At 39.4% G+C, this 19,162-nt stretch overlaps 1 protein-coding gene across 6 annotated transcripts in view; it reads left to right on the forward strand.

Moving 5' to 3' along the window:
* Nucleotides 1–19,162, forward strand: part of SLC7A11 (solute carrier family 7 member 11) — a 59,624-nt gene that overhangs the window by 22,219 nt on the left and 18,243 nt on the right. The gene's annotated exons all lie outside the window — the stretch shown is intronic.

Raw genomic sequence — 19,162 nt, forward strand, 5'->3', positions numbered from 1 at the left:
TGGAAAGAAAAGTTGTTCTGTTAGGGAGAGTTTGATTTGTTCCATCTATTTTGGTAGATATGTTTTGGTATGTGGGGCCAGTAATAAAAAACTATTATCCTTTTCTAAAAATTAGAGAAAATATGCCTTTTCAGATCAATGTTTTCTTTGAGGAAGAGTAACTATTTACTTGATAAATTAATGGCTAAATATAATTTTCTTGGGTTTTTAAAATAAGATAGCTGGCTGGGTACCAAATTACTTATTGTTTTAAAATGACCCCCTGCACTGCACACTCAGATAATACAAACCTGAGACATGTAGGGAAAGAAAACCCCAAGCCATTGATTGGGTGCATGCAGAAAGCTTTTTTTTGATTTCTTCGAAGTCTGAACCAAACCCGATGCTGTTTCAGAGGCCTGAAAATTGTTATAAGGAAATGGATGATAAAACATGAGGCTGATAGACTGGCAGATTTCCATTGTTTCAGTGACTTTGAGGTGTGTTGTGTGTTAGCAGGCTCTTTGATGTGATCAGGACATGTAGACTGAGAACTGAGTGATTGGAATCGGAGACCAGACAAATGCAGGTAGAAAATACTGCATTAATATTTATGACTAATCGTTATGACAGATACCTATATACAAATGGGTTTTTCACCGGTAGTCTTAAGTTCTGATAAAACACCATTTTAGGAGCTGTGCTTTAGTAAAAGATGATTCTGGATGTATTTAACATGTGTAGATGTGGCACTTGGGGACATAGTTTAGTGGTGGACTTGGCAATGATGGTTTAATGGTTGGACTCAATGGTCTTAGAGGTCTTTTCGAACCTGAAGGCTTCTGTGCTTTGTGTCAGTGGAGAGCAGCTGGGTAAAGTTTCCCAGGCCTGGGACACACATGAACTCAAGCTGGATGATCTAGGGTTTAACTACCAAGTATCTGTGCTCTTTATAAAATCACGGGAAGTAGACATTAAAACCAAAAGACAACCTACAAATTTTTTTACTTTTGAAAAATTGTTGTATGACAGAACGACTTTAAATGTGAAACTAAACAAAGGAGTAAAGGGATTCTGGTCCAGGACATCTGCTGCTTCAGGAAATTCTGGAGAGATAGGAGCCAGAGTCTTGGTGGTGTGATCAAATTCAGCTAGAAGCAATATAATTTGTAAATTATTGTGTGGTTACCATCTATACTGTGTGATGTTTCTAAACATGCAGATGTCTACACCCTTTGGGACTTTCCATACACATCTGTGTCTCTGCAGTTCTCTCAACTGGAATTCTTGGAAATTTTCACTGTAGCTGTTTTGATATATATTGAGGTTTTTTGTGATTTGAGTCAGAAGAGTTCCTATTTTTGAACATTTTTCTCTGCTGCATAGGACAGAAAAGCATAGTTCCTCTTTTTTTTTTTTAAGAACTAAGCACCCCTTGAAGCATGATATATCTCAGCTAAGAGAAGTGGTGCTGGTTCAGTTCTGATGGTTTTTTTCCATTGCAGCTGGGATGTCAGGGAAGAAGACTCTGTCTTTTCCCATCTCGGGAGAGCTTCTCTGTTCTCTGGGTTATCCTTGGAGAACTGCTGAAGTTATTTGTGCTGCTAGTGAGGATGTTGTGCTGGAGGGCAAACCACATAACCTGGCTGGTTTAGGGTATTCCAGGATGGCACTGGAAAAACCACCTCAATATTACATGTGCAATGTTATCATAAGGCTGTTAAAGCTTTCCTTCATCACTCTTCCTCTTGAGGCTGCACTTTGAGAGGATGAGAAGATGCCCAATTTTTACAATCTCCATGTAAAGGTATAATACAGAACAGAAGAAGGTGGGATTTTAAAAATTGCTAAAAAGTGGCAGGTGATGCTGGGGCAAATAAATTGTTACTGCCTGTGCTGACAGAGACTGCTGCACCACCTGTAAATGGGGATTCTGGACTCCCTTGAGCTGAAACAAGCAATTAAATGAAACATTTGGAACATATTTTTTATCTGGTTGCCACCTGTGAATGGCTCTGTTGGAAAGATGTCCTTCTGAACCAAGGCCTGCTCCACCATTGTTCCCAAAGCTACAGGGCAAGGGAATGGTATGGATTAATCTCAGTGGCAACTGCCTCAGCTCCCACTAAATCCAGTGCAAATGTTAGATGAGCCACTAATTGTCCTGCTGTTGTAGGCATTTATTAGGACACAACTGTTGGTTTGTTTTTTTTTTTTTTGTACCTTATAATGCTGTCTTTCGTTCTTGCTGTGAGCCTTTTGTTAAAGATTGCACTGAGCAGCCTGGTCTAGTGGAAGGTGTCCCTGCCCATGGAGGGAGCTTGGAGCTACAATTTTAAGGTCCCTCCCAACCCAAAATATTCTGTGATTCTACTGTTATTGTACTTCTCTGTAGATATGATGTAGCTGATTTTAAACAGGAAGAGGAAAGTGCAGGCTTGAACCACTTAGAGCCTGTAAGAACTCCAGATGTGCAATTTGTAATGTTTGTCAATGGTTAGGGATACAAATTACTTACAGTAAAAGAGGTGAGCACAGTGAGGTCTTCTGCCCTGCACCTGCCAAAGTAAATATTTGCCTGAAAATCAGTCACAGTTGTGCATTTCCAGGTGTGTGACAGCTTTGGAAGTAACTGAGGTGAATGATCATCTCCATCCCCATGTGAACCAGCAGGCTGCAAACCCCCAATGAATTTACCAAAGGGATGTGCCAGGTTTACACTCTAGCAGAGAGTGGGGATGGGGCTTTGAGCAACCTTGTCTAGTGGAAGGTGTCCCTACCTATCGCAACAAGATTGGAACAAGATGATCTTTAAGGTCCCTTCCAACCCAAACCATTTTATGGAGGTGGGCCCTAGAATATATCCTGAAATGCATAGGAAGGTGGAAACATTTGATATTAGACATTAAATTTCCCAGATAGGGATTGCATTTCTTTATGTGATGTATGGCACCAGGAAAACCTTTTGGAATATGTCATGTGTCATTGGGAATGCAGGAGAGAGGCGGGGAAAGGGAGATGCTTGTGCCCTTGCCCAGTCCCCTTTGTGCTCCAAGCAGCTGTTTGTAGAGGCAGGAAGGGCTTCAAAGGCTGTGGGAATCTGTGGAAGTGCAGCAGCCTGTCCAGGCACAATAAATTGCAGACTTAGGTCTGTAAGTATAGATAAATACTCTGGGCCTGAGGCACTGAGATGCCGAGGCAATATGAAACCCTAGATAGGAAGAGCTGAAACAGAGACTGTGGGAATGAGTGAAGCAGGGAGCAAGCACCCTTTACATTACAGAAGGGAGAACAGAAAGGCTTTAAAAAAAAATTTCAAAGTGAATGTCATTATTTTTGAACAGAGTTTTGGAAGTAGTGTTAAATTCTCACTTTGGAAATGCCATTGTTCCTTCTTTTGTGTAAGGACATTATTATAAACCCAATTATCATAAGATGTAAAAGTAGCTGTTTCTGTCTCTTGCTAAACCCCCTTTTGTTGTCTAATTTTTAAGCCTGAACTCATTTCTTTATTCCTCTTTGTTCAAGTGCTTCTCTCATGCAGCTATTAGTAGGACCTGAAGAAACATGAACTTAATTTTAGAAGAAGCTATGGTTGCAGTGTTAATGTACAATTTTTTAAAATAGCCTGAAATAATTTTATTATCAAGAATATGTGGAACAACATTAAAGTACGACAACAAATTTATTATCCTTTTTTTGAAAATTATGCTTTGCATATACATGCTGGGTGAATAGCAATTTTTGTTTGAAATAAAATACCTAAATAATCCTTGAAGCAGAACTTCACCAAAACAAACTTGTGCAGCCACATCACATGCAGCTTTGATCTTTTTGATTTTCTTGCACTATAAGGATCAGCCTCAAACTGAGGTCTTATTGTATTGCATTGTCTAAATATAGGTGAATGAAGGAACAGCCAGGTGTCTGAGAGAGTTTGTCACCTGAAAGTTGACAGGAGCTATGTTGTCTGGAGCAGCAAATTTAGAGGACTAGAAATCATGCATGTTGAACTTTCAGACTCAGTTTTTGTACATAGTCTTTGTTCTCATCTGTATTCTTGAGCACCCACTATGTACTCTCAAGAAATAGGCTGATTTTTTTCAATCAAGACACTAAAAGCAGCTCATGCCCGAAGGGCTTTTCCCTCTTCCCTTCCCAGGCTGAGTAGAGTCCAGGATCAGTGCTATAGTTCATCAAGAATTTTGGCAGCCTCCAGATAAGAAGATAACACAGGAGTGTTTTCACATCATAGCAACATCTTCAGACCCTTGTCAAAGTCAGGGCCAGATTGTGTCAGATGCTGGCCAAAGAGAATCCCACTTTAACAAAATTGTGCTTCATCCTCACTCTGAGTAGATGATTGGCCTGAATGCTTCAAGTTGTGAAGATTAGGCTTGAGTTGAAAGACAGAGAAAATATTATTTCACTTTAGGGGGAGGGAAACTTAGACTCAAATTCCCTACTTCGAGGCAATCTGAGATCAAGTGGGCAACTAGAGAGAGGTGTCAATTTATAGCTCTTGTTTTACTAAATAATTTTATTTCTTTGGCAGTATAGGTTTTTGTTGGTGTTGTTGAACGTAGGAAATATTTTTCATTTAGTGGACAAAAATAATAGAATTTCAAAGGATGTGGATTCTGAAAGCATTTTATAGCATGGAATACTTTGCAGTTGCAGTTAAATACAGCTGCTATTTGGCATAATCCTTTTTTTTCCCATTTCTTTTCCCCTCTCCCTTATTGAACCACATCATTTGCAAATATTCAATTTCTGTTTGTAAAATAACTTTGGCCCAGCCCAGGCAATCTGTCACTGTTTAAAAAGTTACACAGTGGGAAGAACATATTATTGACATGTATAGTGTTTGTAAGTGTGATCTCAGACTGATAAATCATGTCTTGTGCTGTTGAAAAACCAAGAAGTGAATTGCTTTGCTATGACCTTCAGGTCTGAGATTAGTCAGTTTGTCTATTAAATTTTTCCAGTGTTCTTCTCACTTCATTCATTCCTTTTTCTCCAAGGCACCGAGAAAGAGTAGCTGTATAGCAAGTCACCAGAGCTTGATGTCATCAGAGATTTTGTAAAATCAGGATATCAAAATGTTTGATATAATCTATTTTTATATTGTTTTTAAATAATGTGAATGTCATGTCTAGCTCATGTGTGCTACCCATTCATTCTAATTACGGAGTCAACTTTGCATCTATGAGGACTGAGTGAGAGAAAAAAGTATTAGGGGTGTTTTCTTCAGTCTGTCTGAGCATTATAGAGATGCAGATGGATAAGAGGGGAATGGTGGCTAAGATGCTACAACTCTTCCAGGTCCCTTGTTACTTGTAGCCATCTGATTTTTGGCCCTTTGCATTAAAATGCAGCCCTCTACCAAGGTCAATCAGAAACTTGAATTGCACTGTTGCTCCTTGTTAATCTAGCTACTGATTAGGGATCAGATTCCTAGTAATAAAAAGAGTAAAAAATATTTTCAGTGTTGAGAGGATGCAAGCCTTTGCTATTTCTGCCTCTCTGCTTCTTACATATTATTTTGTTATTTTATAATTTAATGACAAGATTTACTCTGAAGAGGAATATTAATATCAGTAATCTTAGACACCAGAAAGGTTTATCTGCCTGGAGTTTGAAAACTTTCTCGTGTCATTATATTCTACTTATTCCTAAAAGATACATTTGACTCCAATTCATTTTCTTCATGTCAGGCTACAGTGCCAAATATTCAGTGCAGAAATGATAGGATTACATTGTGATATTTTACCTGAAGATAATCAAAAGAGACAAATGCTGATCTTTCCAGTATTTTGTAAAGTCCATTTGCTCATGTGAATTCATCAGATTACCTTAAAGGGAAAGCCAGGTCGGTTAAGTGAGCATTTGCATTTTTTCCTCTGTATATTATTTGTGTCTCGGTATGTTTTTGTACCTGAATACTTATTCTTCATCATAGTGAGGATGCTCTAATTAGCCTCCCCCCAGCTATTTTTATGTCTTTTTATTAGGAGTTTTATACTTTCTAAATTTTACTGTATCTAGAAGCATTATAGTCTGCTTAAAGTCTTTCAGTTATCTGGGAAGCAACTCAGATGAGGTGTCCAAACCTGGAAGAATTTAATTTAAATTCAACAACAATTTCTACAGTTTATTCATGCCCTCTTTAAGTGATAAAATCATGTTTTCAGATTTATAAAATCCTTTAATGGGGAGCTGAAACTGCCAAATATAGAAAACAAATTAATTTACTAACTCAAATGTACTTACACGAAACCAAGCATGCGTTTTGCTATTTGTAAAAAGTACGAAAACCATTTAATTAAGAATGTAATTCAGTAGTATTTGTGTGTGTGTGTTCGAGAGGGACAAATAGACAATTGCTAGCTCTCAGGGGAGTTGACTTACCAGCATGAGACTGTTCTTAATAAAATGGTCTTTCCTTTACTTCTGCTCTCTCACTAAGCTTATTAGCTCCTTACTATTTGCATGCCTCACATCTTTGGCTCATTCATTATTGTTTCTTTTAGAAATTACTAATAATTCATTTCTGAAGCTAAGTATTTCAGTCTTGGATGCGTGTTTTAAATGGATTCAGATTTCTGAAATCGTGGTGTGGGAACTAACTTTTTTCCCTTCATAAATTTCTTTTATTCTTTTTAGTGAAAGGATGCCACTCTCGCTGGAAGTTGGAAATTCTCTTATTAGTGGGACCCGAATATTCTGAGTTGCTTTGCCTTTATTTATATTCTTTTTCCATTCCTGGTTTGGGAGATTTTAGACCAGGCTTCTCAGGGCTGCATCCAACCTGGCCTTGAACACTCCTGAGTTCTGGCTCCAACCTTTCCCCTCTTCACTCTCCATCCCACCCCCCCAGGAGATGTGCCATACATAAATGCCTTAACCATGACAATCTGTTGGTTCTGGTGACAAAAAATGTCATTGAGTCACATGTGATACATGCAAATGATTCAAGGGTTGCAACTTGCTTGTGAGCCATAATTGGGGTCTGTCTGTGATAGGATTTGGTGGGGGTCACCGAATCCACAAAATATTTCCAACCAGAGGAAGAAGGGAAACTGTCATGTTAACTGTGTTATCAGCTTGAGTTAAAATGGGAAAAGGGTCAGAATGGAATTGGAAATGGTAACCCAAACTAAAATCCAAGTAATTGGTTTCTTTCTGTTTTCATTAGCTTCAATTACATTGGACTGGATTTTTGGTTTTGATAATGTGGATAATGTACTATTGTAGTGAAGACAGTTCTTTGGCCCTGTAATATTTGAGAGCTCCAAAATAGTAGCTACCATATATAATATAATTAACTGAGGTTGCAGATTCGGTGCTTCTGTTCTTATTTTCCTTATTCTTGGCCATTGAACACAAATTCCTCCCACCACACCTGGGTGTCCCCTGTCCCACAGGTGCATTGGGTCCTACTTAACAGCAGTGCTGTGTCACAAGAGAAAGGGAATAGAGAGCACAGCTGGAAAGCACACTGTGCTGTGCAGTCTGAGTCTGGAGGAATCCAGATGTATGCAGAAAAACACTGCAAATCCCCTGCCTTGTCTTTGACAGATGCACTTTGTGTCTGAGCAGTGCTCTGAATTCACCAGAGCAATAGATGCAGGCAACAGAGGGGCTGGGAACATGACTCACTGCATGAATTCACCTGTTATATGGGTGATCACAGGGAGCAAAGGCTTTAGCAGCAGGGATAACAAAAAGACTGCAGATTTCATTGAGCATTATTCCTCTTCCTTACCTCTGCAGACAGGAAGAGACAGCCACTGTGTGAGCTTGCTGCTTTCCAGTGGCTGCATTTTTTCCTTATGCATTTAGTTAGGGACTGACCTAATGCATGCTGTTACAATCTACGATGTTCAGGGATGTGTACATGACACGCATTCAATGCATATTATCAGATATTTTTATTTCTTTTTCCTTTTCCCATGTGCAGTTGCTTGCTTTTTTTCCTCCTACCCCATTTTTTTGGTGCTTACATCACTGCTGAGTCCTGTGGTGAAATTCTACACCATGAGAGAGATGATCCACAGGTGCTGTATCTTTGTCACTGGCAGCTGCTTTCTAAACACCAATTTGGCATTTGAATTGGTTCAGCTGTCTTCAGGTCTTTCTATCTCCTACTTCCACTTTATTATCTTTAAATTTTAATGTAAAAAAAAAAAAAAAAAGAAAAAAGATGTTCTGTTTAGAAATCGACTGCAGTGAAGAGCTACCTGTGGCAGGGTTTAACTGATATGCCAGTCAATATATGTAAATCAGAAAAGAGACTGATGCAATCTATAGTGTCTGTAAAGATTTCAAAGATGTACCTTGATCATTAATTAAGACAATAAGGATGTCTTATAAAACTGAAGTTCAGAAAACTAATAATTCACTATCGAATGAAGTCAAGGCAAGGTCACTTGTATAATTGCCTGTTCTAACATTCATATTCCTTGTATAAAATGGTCCTCTGATAAAAGTCGAGCTGAAGGCCATGGAAATATTCAGGACTAGGTAAACCATGACACTAGGCAATGCAGATTTCATACCTAAACTTTGAGGGCACACTAAAGAAACATAGTAGTTGTCTTTTTCTATGTATTTTTTTTTATTTTTGTAGCCTGAATTATTATTTCATACAGAGTTAACTTATAGCACACACCTGGCATGGGTGTTGGAGAAAAGCGAGTGGGAAAATGGAAGAATAAAAATGAGTGCTATAGATGCACGGTTAGATACAGTACTGCTGTGCTGGGTTTTAGCTGTGGATATGTGTGTTGAAATTAATAGTGCTACCTCTGCTCTTTTTTCCCTAATTGTCTGATATAGAATCTGATTCTAACTCCTTTTATGTCTCAGACGTGTAATAAGGATACCACAAAGACATTAGTCAGAAATCAGGAAGGTAGTCAGCTACCAGAAAAATCAAATCTATTCAGCAAATATGGGTAGAGGATGGAAGGAAAAAGATAAATTGCAAGGGTAGAGAGTGTAATACCATACTTCTATATATCACGGGTTTAGTAGTGGTTCTGTTCTGTTTGTGCCGTTGGGAGGGAGAATGGTAAGGCAGGGTGGGAGTACATGCTGCCTGTGGGACTGTCCCCCCTTAAGGCAGCATCTACATTAAGGCAATATTTCAGAAGCCATTGCTTTGAAATATTTGTTTCCGTTTATGTAGACTCTGTGGCTGAAGATAAAAGAACCAACTTGAAATGAAAATGACTGAATGAATTCCTTCATAATTCTGGAGACAGCTGACACTTTTTGAAGATTATTTGTTAGAACTATTCAATAGTTCTAAAAATGCATCATTGGGGCAGGATCCTATTGCAGGAGAGATGGGTGGGAGAAGTTCCTGCAAACTCACTGGATGAGTGGACATGCAAATGCCTGGGCTGCTGTGATGCATGTCCTTATTCCTTTTTTTATCCAGGACCAGTGGAGAAAGGGGGTCTGAGCGAATCTCTTGTGAGGGGATGAGGACTGAGCAAACTAGTCAAGGGGAAGGTGTCCCTACCCATAGCAGAGGGTTGGAACTAGGTGGTCTTTAAGGTCTCTTCCAACCAGAACTACTGTATGATTTCAATCTTTTGATTTTTACAAGTGACTGCTTTCGTTAATTCACTGGGGTCAATGGCAGGTGCCATGGCCAGGTATGGGTGAGGTTTTGCTTGCAGTGTACACAGAAGGGGCAAACATATATGAGGACGTGGACACTTAGGATACAAGCCCTCAAACAGGTTTTCCTCTGCCAAGCTGTGGGACCTCATTTGAGGAAGCAAAATCCAGGGAACTCAGCTGGAGCTTCCTGCCCTCCCTCCTGCTCCAGAGCAGAGAAGGTGTGTCCCGGGTGCTGGGACTGTGGCTGGCTGCTGCAGAGGCTCCTGAAGCCACTCTGTTTCATGAAGATTTGGTGTCTCCAAGGTGTGAGGATGTGAAAAGCCCACATGCTGGCCCCGTCTGTCCCCACAGTAGCTATCCAGTGTGTGGTGCACAGAAGATTGCTCCTTTCCAGCCCTCATGGCTCATTTTCTTTGCCAATGTGATAACCTGCTGAGTGTAAGGTTTGTTTTCCTTTCTGTTGCTGATTTTACTTTTTTTTTTTAATAATTTCTGTTTGTTCATGTGAATCATGGTTACTATGAATCAGCTCTCCTAAGGAAGTAAAACAAATGTTTATCCACGGTCTCTGGGTAGCTGGAAAAAACTGTAATCTGCTTTACCAGCAGGGTAATGTAATGTAACACAAAATATTGTAACCTTTGAAGTTTCCACTGCCCTGGATTTCCCTTCATTTTCACCAGCTGAAACACATGCAAAACTGTTCTAACATCTATTTCAGTTGCACTGAGGGACATAACAGTACCTGTACAGAAGGGTGACAGTTTCCTCTTTGTGGGGAACCTGAACTACTCAGCAAAACATTCATTGCGGGAAGAAAAATTCCTTGCAAGACTGATGTTCTGCAGAAGGTCCAGAGCCGTAGAACAGAGTGTATTTTACTGGAGGGATGATGGGTTTCTCAGGGCTGAGCAGCTCTTCTCTTGGCCACAGGGAAGGTTCCATTATACATTTTCATTTTCTTTTGGTGGTTCATAAGCAGGAGGCCTGACTGAAATTACCGGAAAAGAGATAGACAACAGTGTGTTAGGGGTAGATAGAAAAATGAGTAAATTCACTAGGGTGACAAGTCCAACTGAGGTGGTTTGGAACAGTCACTGCAGCTCCACCTCACATTCTTGTCTTCAGTCCTAGGGGTGTTGCACTCTTTGGGAAAGCAAGAGTGTTTTATAGAACTTCTAGTGTGGGTGATGCTCTGCAGGCAAACCTCTCCCAGGTTTTCTCCTTCCCACTTTAAAACTGGAACCTGGTTTTGTCTGATGTTTGAGCTTTTATTTTTGTATTTACCAATGGCATTAACTCTTGTGGAGGTGACTCAGAGTACTTGCCTTAATGTTTTGGTCTGAGATTTAAATCTGTGCTTCGAATAGCAGTGAAATCTCACTGTAAACCCCAGTCAAAACTATGAAATTCCTTATGAAATTGTAGATCAGCCTTTTCTCATGGGTACTGTCAGTGTTGGTTTATAGCCTGGGTATAGAAAAAGGGGTCTCACAGCCATTTATCCTGGTATTTGTGAAAGCAAGCCACCACCACTACCTATGGCTAGTGATATAGGGCAGTAACAGCTACTTTAATTCATAGTGCAATGTTGTGATCTGTATGTGGTGCACCCTCTCCTGGAGCCAGAAGGGGATGACCCTCTTTTGCCACTTTTTATTGCCTTTTCTCTTTAATGCTGAGCCTCAAAAATGAGGAAGAGCAGAGTGCTAAGGCAGTGTTAGGTAAGCAGAGTGTTATACCAGAGCATGTAGCAGCATCTTGCTTTCCATTAACAATAAATCTTTTATTGGAGCACCATTAGGCTGATGCTGGCACCATCTGACAGAGATGGTGAAATGACTGTCAGAGAAAGTAAGACAGCATTTTTTGCTGAGGTAAGACACAGAATCAGAGAATAAAATACAAACAAAGCAATGGACAACAAAAATTTCAAGGGCCATATTCTCTTTATTACACTCATGCACATCAGATTGGAGTTTTATAATTGCACAAAGAGTCATTAACATGTGCCGTGCCACCATGAGCAGTTATTCTTTGGAAGAGCATGGTCAAAATTCCAACTGCAATGGTATTACTGCACACAAGAAAAGGAATATGTTCCACTTGGTTCAGCTAGCACTGTAACTTACTCTGACACTTTCTTTTTCGATGAGACATTAAATGGGGCTCTCTTATTTGATTGTTCAGCTTTAATAAGTAGTGAGATTGCTGGCTTGTATTTAAGATATGTAATAGTCATATCAAAACAAGACAATTTGGCATTGTACATCTTTCCTGTAGATGAGTACATCCTTTCTTGTGTTACAGCAGAATTTCCATCAGAGGAGCATTAATCTTAGCTAGTGAATGCTAAGATTCTTATTCCTCTACACACCCCTTCACTGCATGGTGGCTTTTTTATGTGAGTGCTTATGGGTGTGCAGATGTTCTGCGAGCAGGTTTTGATCACTTACAGTGTAGCTTACATGTTGATATTTGGCTGTGAGTATGATGGAATTTTAAACACATAGTGGTATTTTATTTAATGACTATTGTTAACTGACCATTAGGGTTTTTGGAAATTTAAATTACAGTACAGCCTATATCCATGAAACTGTAAACGAAGAGGATTTATATAAGATTATAAATGCTCCAGGGGTGCTGTGAAGTGAATAATATGCATTTCTCAAGTTGCAGTGCTGTTGTTTATTATGTCAATCCTCATTCACTTGCAACACTTGCTGTTGAACAAGTGCTGTTATTTGCATCTTCACCTTGTCATTATTTGTTCATTGTGAAAAAGTGGACTTTATAATAACAGTATTTAATTTTTTGAAGTGTGATGGAATGGAAATCCCTTACAAGAACAGTTTTGATATCATCATTTTAAAAGATCTAACAGCAATTTAGAGACCTCCTCCATAGATCATGAGAATGGATAATAAATAGGAGCACTCTGATGTGGCAAGAGGTTTAACTTCTATGTGGGGATATTTTAAAGAAAAGATTTACATTCATCCAACATTGTAAAGGAATAACAGGCACTTCTAGTTTATCATATCTATTTATTACAAGAAAACACAGTTGCTAAGCAAAACCAGACAAAAGTAAAGATTTATCCACAAGAAACATAGAAGACCATGAAATTCCTTTTCCTTGTGCAAAACTCCCATTAGAGAGAAAGCTGCTTGTGAGTCTAAGGAAGAAATATTTCAACAGATGTGAAAATAAGCAGAAATGCTTTAGGATTCTTGCTTGGTGACTGTGAAGGCTGTGAGGAGAGGGTTTTTCTTAGTTGCAGGCTATCCCAGACATGAATAGATCCAAGCTGTAGGCCACCTAAGCTTGGTGTTGAGTGTTGACAGATCACGGTGCTGTACTAGAATGACCCTGGACTGAAAATATGAATTACATATTTTCTCTGCTTCTAAGAACATAATTTTGTCCACAGTGGCCCAAATCCTGCCATTTGCTTTGTGCTTAGTTTGGTTAGTGAAAAAATGCCTAGCAAACTATTGCTAAACTAACACATAAACTTGTCCTGTTGACCAGAGTGGGTATTTTTAAATGGAGGCCTGCAAGAAAAATGGAGACAGGATTTTTAGCAGGATCTGTTGCAATCTATCAAAAAAGGGGTAATGATTCTAAACTAAAGGAGGGTAGGTTTAGATTAGATACATGGAATAAAGGTTTTATAATGAGGATTGTAAAGCAGTGGAACAGGTTGCCCAGGGCAGTGGTAGATGACACATCCCTGGAAACACTCAAGGCCAGGTTGGGTGGGTTTCTGAGTGACCTGATCTAGTGGAAGGTGTCCCTGCTCTTCCCAGGGAAGTAGGACTAGATGACATTTAATGGTCCCTTCCAACCCAAACCTTTCTATGATTCTCTAGGTTTAATTTCAAACGTAGGCCTCAGGGAGGCTGGACAGGGTGCTATGGAGTGCCAGGATGTAGGGATTTTTGATGGCACCAGTATATGGTCCCTTTAGGTTGATGCTATGGGACAGGATAAGAGATAGTGTGGTAAATTCTGTATAAATCCTCATTGCCACTTTCATTTTAAGATGTTAGCATGTGCATTTCTGACAGAGGGTACACTGAACAGTGTGCAATTGCAAAGACAAGTCAGCCTTAAAATCCTGAGTCTCGTTGATTACACTGTCCAAGATAATTGAAATTCTGGCTATTTCATGTCATAATAATTCTGGCTATTTCATGTCACTACCAACTGCAGGGAACTTGATTTGCAGCAGAGTTTCAGGATTAACTCTCTAAGGTTATGTTTAAGGTTATGCTTAAGATTTCTCAGTTTGAATGCAGAAAAAGAAAACCCCAGCCTTACTGGTCATTTTGAAAATTGTGCATATTTTGCTTCATATCACTTCATCACTTCTTAAAAAAGAGAAGGATAAGCTTTTCTCCTATGCCTGTGATTGTAGTTTCAGCATTATGAAGGTTTAGTGAGAGAGGATTTCAGCTTATTATTTCCTTACTCAAAGCACAGAAGATAATAAAATAAAAAAAGTTGATATTCCCATTTGAACTCCATTCAAATGCTTTCAGTTACTGTGTGCTGCAAAGGCATATTTAAGCTCACATTTGGAGTTTTCTGGATTTCTATTCTATGTTAGAACTCCTACTTATTTCAGTGTACTGTATGGGCTGTCCCACATCTGTAGGTAGTCTGCTGGGCTGTCCTTAGCAAGACCATAATTTCCCTGCTTTCTGCAGAAAAAATAATTTATCTGCCAGATAGGCCCCTTCATGGCAGTGCAGTATTGTTAAGACATCTCCCTTTAATTTCATTTATACCTTTTTGTATCCTTTAAAATGCTAATGCTTTAAGGCACCTGCAGTTACCATTTTTCTCATTTTGAATTCCTTCAGAAGAAGAGCCTATCTTGGTAATTGATATTTCAGTTTCCATGGTGCTCCTTATTGCAAGTAACTGCTCTTTTCATCACCAAGTGGTGCAATTTTCATTCATGCTGAAATATCAATGGTAACATACAGCAGCAAATTGTTCCTTTATGATCCTTGGCATTGTGGAAACCCTCCTGCTCAAAATTAAATGTCAAGGAATTTAACAAGTATGAAAAATTTGGCTCCTTTTATACACATGCATACAGAGACATATGCTTTTCCCTCCATGCACTGTGCACCTGAGCATTCCCAGACTGTGAGCTTGAGTGGCTCATTTTGGGAATGATAGCAGCCTTGCCAGCCTGCTCCCTTGCATAACTCAAAGTGTTTCTCTGTCATTTGCTCTGGCCCAAATTGGAAACATATGTTGTCAGTGTAGGCAGTAGATATACACATAGATCAAGGCAGGGCTCTGCTTCCACCCCAGCCCTGCTCCCTGCAAACACTGAGATACTTGTGGGAGTGTGGGGAGGGTGCTGTGACAGGCAGCGTGGTTTTTAGTGGGATTCCTTTCACAATCACTGTAATCTCTTTCCCTGGCCATGATGTTGTTATGCAGTAGCTGCTGACTTAGGTTTCTTAGCTATGTGGCCTGATCAGCACATTTCCCATATCAGGTTCCCTTGTTTCTAATTCTAAATATCCTTCACTCCCCCACCGCCAACTACTACCAGTGGTCCATCTTTCCTAAGAAAAGTTATCCTGCCTGGAAAAAGTAGACCCTGCTCATAAATCAGGTGCTTAGGGAATTAATAATTTCAAACTCCCATGAGAGCATCCTGTAATAAATTAAACTACTTTTAATACACAATTACTTCACTTCCTCATTTTTACATTTATTTTAAGTCTGGCAGTGATGTATGTGTTGGTATGGAGCAGTTAAGAGGAAGTTAGACCCGCTATCTTGTGCTAAATAAAGCAGCTTGGAGGAAGTACTTTGGATTTTGCCTCTGTCCCTTTCCCCTCCATTTCCATACAGGAGCTGGGTGCAGGCAGGTGTTTTGTTCTTACAGCCCTGTGTCAGGTTTGTCATTATGGCTTCTTTGCCTTCAAGCAAGCACTGTGATTTACTAGTGCTTCTCACCATATCCTATGCTACTGGCAGTGCTGGAAGCACTTCCAATAAACAGACCTCAGAAGAAAATAAAATGGTGGAGCTTTTGAGAGAGCAGAGGTGCTCTTTTCCACTCCTGGTTGGGAGAGATCTGGGCAATAAAAGTAAAATCTGAGGTTTTGCCTCTCTGGTGGAAGAGATCACAAGCTTCCTTGAGGACATTAAGGTTTCCCACAAATGAAATAAAAGGAGGGTATGTTAAATGATGATGTAGGAGAGAAACAGAGAAGTCATTAATCAAACTCAGGAGTGACAATATATTTGAATTTGAATCCTTTGGATTTAGACTATGCTGCTTTTTAAAAGGCAAGATTTTGTGAGAGTGGCAGACAACTTTTTAATTCCACATTCGACCTAAACCCCACTTTTATTGCAATACACTATATAAATGACCATTGTCTTCTGGGTATCTTCACTGCCATTTCAGATTCTGAAATGTAAAATGCACTTTGCTAGAGATCCTGCATTTTCCAGGCACCTGGCTGTTCTCTGGTTAAGCCTCCCTGACTCTAATAATAAGCACACTTCAGTTCCTAGGGTAGGCCTAGTTTCATGCAGGTATGACTATAGCAATAGGAAAGAAAAGCAAGCTTCTTTGGACTTTTAGGTTCTCAGGAGGGATGTAACTTGGGGCCAAGTTACAGTGCAAAATACAAGCCAGGTTTGGTTATCCACATGTCTTTTGGAAACAGTCGTAAACTTTGTACAATAAGTTTGCAGCTGAGGTAACGTGAAGATATTGAACACTGGCACTTGATGTATTTATGGAAATAGAGTTGACTGAGAAATCACAGGGGGTGATTGATATTTTATATTTCAAGTCTGTATTCAATTTCTTCTTTTAAGGAGATTTTAAAAATTAGCCCCCATAGTAGCTCTGTGTGCTTCCTCTTGTGCTCAATTTCTAGCTCCTAATAGTGCTCACATGCCTGCTATACAAGAAATGGATAAGCAGAGACAGAGAGATTAATATTTAGTGCTGTAATCTCAAAAGTCCTTTGTGGATTTAGCTGTCATCTTTGTTATCTGCTGTGTTGGCATAGTTTTCTTTGCGAATGCCAATATGAGATATCCACCTCATGCAAAATGATTCAGGATCCTCCTTGACCATGACTCTGGCTGGTAGTCCAAGTTTCAGAGGAATCCATTCTGCTCTTCAAAGAAAGGTGTTTCATAAAAGGTATTGACTTGACAGGGTGGGGCTTCGGCCATGACGTAAATGAGCTCTCTCGTCAGATCTGGTTTGGCAATCTGAGTTTGAACACAAAGACATCGCAACCAACTTTAAATCTCTATTAAAATAAAGCAAATCCCCTTGTGAGCATAACAACTATTCTCAGCTTCTTAAGGTCTGTGAAGAGATTTGTTTCTTGAGACTTGAGCTGGGAGGGTTTGCCTGAAAGGAGATGTTTTCTGGAAAAGAGTGTTACCCTGTGCAATTACTACCTAAGTCTTAAGACAAGACAGTATTTATGCTAATTAGTTTTTGAGGAAAACCTGCTGGAAAAAGTGCTGGAAACATCTGAGAAGTTAATATAATTTCCTGCCCTTTGCAGCACACTGTTAACACAGTATAACCCTTTAAAGTCAGTTGGTCATGGAAGATCCTATTTACGAACTGTAAGCAATTATAATCTGAACCAGTGAAGTCAAGCACTGGGAAGTAAATAAGTAATTAGCACAGCAGAAGCTCTTCTCTTGCTAGGTGGTAGAAGGCAAGAAGACTGCAGACTGTACCCTGATTCTTCACTCTGTTATCCCAGTGTCATGCTGCTGTGTCTCTGAAGTAAGAACTATGGAACCAAAGCATGGAAATTAAGGACTACAGCAGTAGCATCCATGGAGCATGTGGTGATGTAAATGAGAGTGCAGCTTCACGACTAGGCTTTCCTTTCTTTCATCCCTCCTCTCAAAATCAAGAAAAGATCACAGGAAGGGAAGTTATGTAATTGAATATTTTCTAAGCTGCAAGCCCACAGACTGCAAGTTCCTCTGATCTGGAACATAAGGATGGAACATATTGGGAGGCAGTGAAGGGAAGAGATGATTTGCTGATGGGAATCTTCACTACAATAAACAAAATAATAATAGCTTGTCACTGAAGTCAGCAGGTGCTGAGACACTGGTTAGCATCTACAAATACATGGATTTGAGAGGTGCTGTGATGATTCCCATCACTTTTGTCTGTCTATTCGTGGCTTTGATTCAGTTTTGAGAGGTGACCTCCTTTGAAGTTTTACATCCACCTTTTCTCCAAGCAGATGGTTGAGATTGTAGTTTTTTCACCAGTTTTTTTGACATGGTGAGAATTATTTGATCCCTTTAGTGTAATGTGTTGTCCTATATGCAGCTTTTTTGCATGCAAAACATGTCAGGGATAAGTGAGTTTATACCAAAATGTACTGCTTGCTGCCCAGGATTTGGGATTGCTGCAGGTCACAGAATGACTGCCTGGGAATGGTGAGAGACATAGATTGGACTCTGGAACACAGCGCTTACTAAGGCAAGCCTGTATATCTTCTAGTCTTGCACTGAAATTCTAGGAATATTAAATTTTTCTTGCCACTTTCTGTATTTGGTTATTTTTTTCCAGTGTCAGGTTATTTGGATAAATTTGCTCTTGTAATAAATTTGCTCTTTTTCTACCAATCTTTGGTGCTATGGGAGCGCAGTGGATGACTAGATTTTTTTAAGAGTGCCAAAATCTGGAAAGAGTTCATTTGGAAAATTGCTTAGCAGATTGCAAATGGTGAGTAAATTAATGCACAAGAGAACTTTTGAAACTCCTCTGGTAGTAAATTTTCAACTAAAGAAATACAGAAGATACAACATCATGTTCATGAAAACTAAGCAAATCCTTGCTCGTAAATCACATGAGGGAATTAGGAATTCCCCTCTCTCCTTCTTTACTATTTTCAGTCTAAATTTATATATATAATTGTCTTCCACAATTTCCTTACTACAGTAAAGATGTCATTTCATGTAACTTAATCAGTAGTTAAGTGATTTATTTAGGTTTTTTTATCTATGTTTCCTGACTGGGTTCTTCTAGTGCAGCTTTGTCCAGGAAGGTTGACTATGATGAGCATTTGTAAAATCTGGCTTTGAAATGGTTGCAAGGAAAAGGTTTTGGTATGATCTCTAAATGACAAAGAATGTGGCAACAAGGTGCTTCACCGTTGTAAACTCAGCTGGTTTGGAGGGGTGTCTTAGACTCTGTGGTTGTCATTTCTTAGAAAGAACAGCCCTCAGTGGTCACAGCTCTTAGTGCTCGCTGTTTGCTGTTATAAAAGTTGCCATTAACCTGGGATATGTGCTGTACATTTCTAAGAATGTTCCTCGGCTGATTTATTGCCATGGTATTTCTCATCCTCAGGTTCTTGCTCTGGTTTTCTTTCTCTTTTCCTTTTATCTTTTTTTCTCTTTCCGCCTTCTCTTGCTTGCTCTGCTCTCTATTTTTTCTTGCAAAAATATTTGTAGGAGGTAGAGATGTACTAGAGCTGATTATCAGAGGATCTATGATTCT

Source organism: Corvus kubaryi, unplaced genomic scaffold, assembly GCF_017639235.1.
Source record: "Corvus kubaryi isolate FWS band 111438036 unplaced genomic scaffold, C.kubaryi_AGA036_p1.0 67, whole genome shotgun sequence".
NCBI classification, from domain to species: Eukaryota; Metazoa; Chordata; class Aves; order Passeriformes; family Corvidae; genus Corvus; species Corvus kubaryi.